Raw genomic sequence first — 7,306 nt, forward strand, 5'->3', positions numbered from 1 at the left:
CTGAGAATGCTGTAGGGTATTTGTCCCTATAGCGCTGCCTGGATATCTTCCAACAGTCTCGTATTGAGGCTGAAGTATGCAACACCGCCAATTCATACATCTATTTTCAAAACTGGCCCTTCGGTTTACCGTAAATATGGTAGGCAAACAAATTAAGGACATTTTCGTTTGGCTGATTATTTTTTTGTTCTAACAATGCTTCCTGGTAATACAGAGCTGAGTATGTGGGTTGCGGCCATGAAAATGCCATCATCTCTCAGTGCCAAACAGCTTATATTACTGTTGCTATTGACTCTTGTTTTGTGCTTCTGGTGCCCCTCCACCAGGGAGAATGGGCCTTGATACAACGGTCAGTAGGCTTCTGCTCGAAGAATTGGCATGCCATGTTTGATAGGTTGGATAAGACCAGTCTGACAGGGCAACTTCAGACTGGTGTTGCGGCATTGTTTGGGGTGGGGCCTACTACCTTTTCCAAAATTGTGGGTACGTTCCATGTAACGGTGGACATCAGGGACATACAGAGAAGTGGGCATACCAACAAGACGACACCCTAAGAAAGTTTATTCACCTGTCAGCACTGGAGGTACTGTAGGCTGTCTTTGAGCAATATGTTTGTGTTTAATTAGAGTAAGTGTGTTCATCTTTAACATTCCTACCACTTCATTTTAGACACTAAAGTATTTTTACCAAGTCTACTTTATTTTTTTTGATAATATTGCAATAATACTGTACCATGTCCTTAATACGGTGATGATATCATATCGTGAGATTTTGATATCATTACATCCCTATAAAGGTCTATAGATTTGCAGTCAAGGTTTGTAGAAAGATGAACAAACAAAGTGCACACCCCCAATTTCCAGTACAATAAATGGTAAACTACTGGCCGGTGTCCCACCTTCCGTTTATCTCGAAAATCCTTGAAAAAATTGTTGCACAGCAGCTAAATGAACACTTAGCGTCTAACAATCTCTGTGAACCCTTTCAATCCGGTTTCAGGGCAAATCACTCTACGGAGACAGCCCTCGCAAAAATGACTAATGATCTATTGCTAACGATGGATTCTGATGCGTCATCTATGTTGCTGCTTCTTGATCTTAGCGCTGCTTTCGATACCGTCGATCATAATATTTTATTAGAGCGTATCAAAACACGTACACTACCGTTCAAAAGTTTGGGGTCACATTGAAATGTCCTTATTTTTGAAGGAAAAGCACTGTACTTTTCAATGAAGATAACTTTAAACTAGTCTTAACTTTAAAGAAATACACTCTATACATTGCTAATGTGGTAAATGACTATTCTAGCTGCAAATGTCTGGTTTTTGGTGCAATATCTACATAGGTGTATAGAGGCCCATTTCCAGCAACTATCACTCCAGTGTTCTAATGGTACAATGTGTTTGCTCATTGGCTCAGAAGGCTAATTGATGATTACAAAACCCTTGTGCAATCATGTTCACACATCTGAAAACAGTTTAGCTCGTTACAGAAGCTACAAAACTGACCTTCCTTTGAGCAGATTGAGTTTCTGGAGCATCACATTTGTGGGGTCAATTCAACGCTCAAAATGGCCAGAAAAAGAGAACTTTCATCTGAAACTCGACAGTCTATTCTTGTTCTTAGAAATGAAGGCTATTCCACAAAATTGTTTGGGTGACCCCAAACTTTTGAACGGTAGTGTATTGGTATGTCAGACTTAACCTTGTCTTGGTTTAACTCTTATCTTACTGACAGTATGCAGTGCGTCTCCCATAACAATATGACATCAGACTATGTTAAGGTAACGTGCGGAGTCCCCCAGGGTTCGGTTCTTGGCCCTGCACTCTTTAGTATCTACATGCTGCTGCTAGGCGACTTAATACGCAAATACGGTGTTAGCTTTCATTGTTATGCTGATGACACCCAACTCTACATGCCACTAAAGCTGACCAACACGCCGGACTGTAGTCAGCTGGAGGCGTGTCTTAATGAAATTAAACAATGGATGTCCGCTAACTTTTTGCAACTCAACACTAAGAAAACGGAAATGCTGATTATCGGTCCTGCTCGACACCGACATCTATTTAATAATACCACCTTAACATTTGACAACCAAACAATTACACAAGGCGACTCGGTAAAAAATCTGGGTATTATCTTCGACCCAACTCTCTCGTTTGAGTCACACATTGAGAGTGTTACTAAAACGGCCTTCTTTCATCTCTGTAATATCGCTAAAATACGTTCCATTTTGTCCACTAGCGACGCTGAGATTATTATTCATGCATTCGTTACGCCTCGTCTCGATTACTGTAACGTATTATTTTCGGGTCTCCCTATGTCTAGCATTAAAAGATTACAGTTGGTACAAAATGCGGCTGCTAGAGTCTTGACAAGAACAAGAAAGTTTGATCATATTACACCTATACTGGCTCACTTGCACTGGCTTCCTCTGCACTTAAGATGCGACTTTAAGGTTTTACTACTTACGTATAAAATACTACACGGTTTAGCTCCATCCTATCTTGCCGATTGTATTGTACCATATGTCCCGGCAAGAAACCTGCGTTTAAAGAACTCCGGCTTATTAGTGATTCCCAGAGCCCAAAAAAAGTCTGCGGGCTACAGAGCGTTTTCTATTCGGGCTCCAGTACTCTGGAATGCCCTACCGGTAACAGTTAGAGATGCTACCTCAGTAGAAGCATTTAAGTCCCTTCTTAAAACTCATTTGTATACTCCAGCCTTTAAATAGACCCCCCTTTTTAGACCAGTTAATCTGCCGTTTCTTTTCTTTTCTCCTCTGCCCCCTCGCCGGGTTATTTTGGTTCCGGTGACCATGGATGAAGTGCTGGCTGTCCAGAGACAGGTGGACCGCTCGCCTGTGCATCGGTTAGGGACATCTCTGCGCTGCTGACCCGTCTCCGCTCGGGATGGTCTCCTGCTGGCCCCACTATGGACTGGACTCTCACTATTATGTTAGATCCACTAAGGACTGTACTTTCACAATATTATGTCAGACCCACTCGACATGCATTGCTTTCGGTCTCCCCTAGAGAGGGGGTTTACCCACATATGCGGTCCTCTCCAAGGTTTCTCATAGTCATTCACATCGACGTCCCTTATGTGGGCTCTGTACTGAGGATGTCGTTGTGGCTTGTGCAGCCCTTTGAGACTTTTGTGATTTAGGGCTATATAAATAAACATTGATTGATTGATTGATACAATAGGGCTGCCCTCCACAGACAGTCATCATCCTTAAATTAAAACCACAAACAAGAACTATTGGCAGGATACGCTGTTTGGCATTTGAATATTTGCAAATTTGATTTGTGCCACAGAATATAGTGTCCATGGATGTGGTATCAGAGCCATAACAGAAGCAGTACAGCAAAGCCTGAAAAGGGTTGCTTGCGAAGATTCACTTTTCCCGGCCTGGCAACTGTTTATGACAAGGAAGTATTGTATACAGCATAGGTGGAAAGAGTACTAAAATATTGTACTTGAGTAAAAGTTGAGTTACTTTACTCAAAGTTTGACTCAATAGGTGCAATATTCTTAAGTTCAGACAACGTTTTTTTGGGTAAAAGATGTTTCCCACCTGCTGACAAAAAACCCCCAAAACTTCGTCTAAACAAGAATATTGCACTTATCTTTTTGAGAAAACATGATAATCAAATCGGTTTAAATTTTACTCAAGTTGTAGTACATGTACGGGTCTCAAAGTCGACTCAAGTAAAAGTAAAAAAAAAATTCAAATTCACTCACAGTAAAAGTTACTTTGCAAGGGGCGAAGGCATCTCCTGTGTGCTGCACAAAAGGAAATGGTGGTACAAATATGAAACCAGGGGTTCATTAATAATGACTTTCTGAATTAAAGTGAAAAAAAAGTTTTAACCCTATCTACACTGAACAAAAATATATACGCAAAACTTTTGTTTTTGCTCCCATTTTTCAGATCTAAAACTTTTACTGTATACACAAAATACTTACTCCTCTCAAATATTGATCACAAATCTGTCTAAATCTGTGTTAGTGAGCACTTAATAATCCATGCCACCTAAGGTGTGGCATGTCAAGATGCTGATTAACAGCATGATTATTGCACTGGTGTGCTTTAGGCTGCACACAATAAAAGGCCACTCTGAAATTTGCAGAGGGAATGCAGCTGAGATAGGCTCCAGCACCCCCCGCGACCCCAAAAGGGACGAGCGGTAGAACATGGATGGATGGATGGATGTCAAATACTGACGGACGTCTTGATACACTCACCCAGGGACCTTTTAGTTTCACTGTAGCTGGACCTTTGGGAAGACTGGATCGTGAGGCGGATTGGTGTGGCGTCTGTATCAATCCGTTGTGATGAAGAAGGAGCTGAGCCGGAAGGCAAAGCTCTTGATTTACCGGTTGATCTACATTCCCACCTTTTCCAAAATGGCGCTGCTGTATTGGCTGCTGTTGGCAGGAGCTCTGTGCTCTTGTGTCATCCTTTAGTGTTTCCCCCTTGTTTTCATGTGGTTTTTTTTTGCTTTTTGGTTGGGGACCCTTTGGGACTGTGTGCCAAGGGGTGGCAATTTTGTGACTTCTGCGGTGCTTTTTTGTGAACTTCTGGATCTGCCTCCCGGGAGCCTTTTGGCCATGGAGACCAGCTGCTGGGTCTCTGCCACACCAGAGTATGTTTGGAGAGACTGGAGGAGATGTGGATGTAGAGACAGAGCTGCGGAGCTGGCGCTGAGCGCCGGGACGGACAGGCTTCACAGTGTCTTGGCTGAATGAGCAGGTATCGGACACTTCGGTCTCCTTCGACGCATCCATGCGTCTCGCTCATCCATGCAGACTGGACACTGGCCGTGAGTTGGTGGGCGGCCAAGGGTGCAGTCGACTCTCTTGGTTGCTTTGTTGGGTCTGCTCCTGTCTCTGGCCATGCTCCCCCCACCCCAGCAGACAATGGCATGGAACACAGCAGAGGCCACCACAGTGTATTACTTTTGGGGCTGTGTGTAGAAATGGCTGGTTGCATCAGCTCTGCTCTTTTAATGTCTTTAATGTCCTTTGTGCTCTGTCATGTTTGATGCTTCCCTCTTACGCACATGTTTTTAGGTGCTATGGCCAAGAGGTTTTTTTTTTCTTCTTTGGCCTCAGTCTGGACCACCTCTCCAGGGGCCCAAGCATAGACTGAATCCCCCCCACCTTCCTCCCTGTTTCTCACCATTTTTGTAAGAAGCTCCGGAAGTTGGCAGACCCGTCAGCGATCCTGTTCTGTCTCCCTGTAATGTTTGTCTGCTCTTGAATGGTATTGTGCTGAAAATGTTAATTTCCCCTCGGGGATTATTTAAGTATTTCTGATTCTGATTCTGACCTGTGGCCATGAGCTTTGGGTTATGACCGAAAAGACAAAATCACGGCCAAAATACTTTTTTTCGTCAGGTGGCGGGGCTCTCCCTTAGAGATAAGGTGAGAATCTTTGTCATTAAGGGAAAAGCTCAGAGTAAAGCTGCTGCTCCTTCACATCGAGAGATGCCAGATGAGGTGTTTAGGGCACGTCCGACCGGTAGGAGGCCCCTGGGAAGACCCAGTCCACGTTGGGGGGGACTATGTCTCCCAGCTGGCCTGGGAACGCCTCAGGATCCCTAGGGAGGAGCTGGACGAAGTGGCTGGGGAGAGGGAAGTCTGGGCTTCTCTGCTTAGGCACTGCCCCCGTGAACTGAACCTGGATAACTGAAAAAAGATGGATGGACAGTACAAAACGGTATTAGAGAGAGGCGATATGGCCTTAAATCTACATTGCGATATATATTGCTGCCTGTTGCGATAACAATATATATCCCGATATATAATTTGGCATATAAATGATAATAGAACCATTTCAAAATGAGTTACAAAAGACGTACGGAGTAACATATTGCGTCATTTCCAGTTGTATTATTTTCTCGAAATTATTATTATTAATCTACATGTTAATTTATTGTTTGTATCTGGTTACTTTTTGTTGTAACGTGTTTCTATCTACACTTCTGTTTAAATGTAATACAGTAAGCACTTATTCTTCTGTTGTTTGGATACTTTACATTAGTTTTGAGAGATACTACAAATTTGGGGATCATTTCAACACCGAGTAGTCACAGGGGCAGTATAGGTCATATTAATACTGATAATGATACAGTACTTTTCTTTTTTTATTACAACTATAATCAGATAACAATACCAATTAACATTCAAATGATTTCCTTATCCCTTTCTATTACAGACAACATGTATAATACATTCAATAGTGCACAATAACTAAACAAAAGTCAAAATTACTATTGGCTCATAATTCCTGAATATATAAACAACAAAAAATACAAAAACTAATTTTGTAAAAAATTAATACTATCAATCTAATCAGTGTAGTATCAACCATATACAGATACTATACCTGATATCATTGCTGTCGGTAACTGTATCGATCTATCTAGCTTAACGGTTAGCTGTGCATTTATGCATACTACAGTGTATAATGTAGCATGTTTAGCTATTCCTTGTCCTTTAGACCTCCAGTAATAATTTAAGAAACGTGGTTCAATTGCCGCAATAGAGGCGGGGATTTGTGAATTAGATGCTGCACTGTGGAGGGACATTAGCCATTTGCGAGGACGCTACAGTGTGGAAAATACCTTTTTTTTTCTCGCTTGTCACTGTTTAATTTCCGGGACACGCGTAAAATGTGTCATCAACATGCTTTAATCAAGATAAGAGGATTGTATTAAAAGGTATATCGTCGGCCAAATTCATACATCAACATCGCAACTCGGGCTGTCAAACGATTAAAATATTTGATCGCTATTAATCGCATTGTTCATAGTTAACTCAAAATTAATCGTGATTAATCGCAGATAGATATAATTTTTCATCATTAATAAGTGTACCCACGACAGATAATTTTCATGTTTTAACACCATGACTGGAAAATTAATTTGCTTTAATGAAATGTCTTTTAAACATTATGATTTTTTAAACAGCTCAACACATAAACACGCTTTTAATGACAATTTCAAAAAAATTGCCTGCAGTGTGTTGGTGTCTTGCCAGAGTTTGTGTTTTGTAGGATTAAAGAATTTGTATTATTGCTTTAGGAGCAATTGCATTTAGAGAAGGAGCTACACCATGTTTATATACATACAATAACACAAAATGTGGATTGTTACGATCATGCTTTGATTGTCAAAGAAGTTAGGTAATGTAAAATGTGATATATCTAGCTAAATAAATGCTTATGATATTCTGTACATTTCATAATGACCCATTACCTCCCTGCTTGGCACTCAGCATCAAGGGTTGGAATTGGG

Source organism: Entelurus aequoreus, linkage group LG11 (assembly GCF_033978785.1).
Source record: "Entelurus aequoreus isolate RoL-2023_Sb linkage group LG11, RoL_Eaeq_v1.1, whole genome shotgun sequence".
In the NCBI taxonomy this organism is placed as follows: domain Eukaryota; kingdom Metazoa; phylum Chordata; class Actinopteri; order Syngnathiformes; family Syngnathidae; genus Entelurus; species Entelurus aequoreus.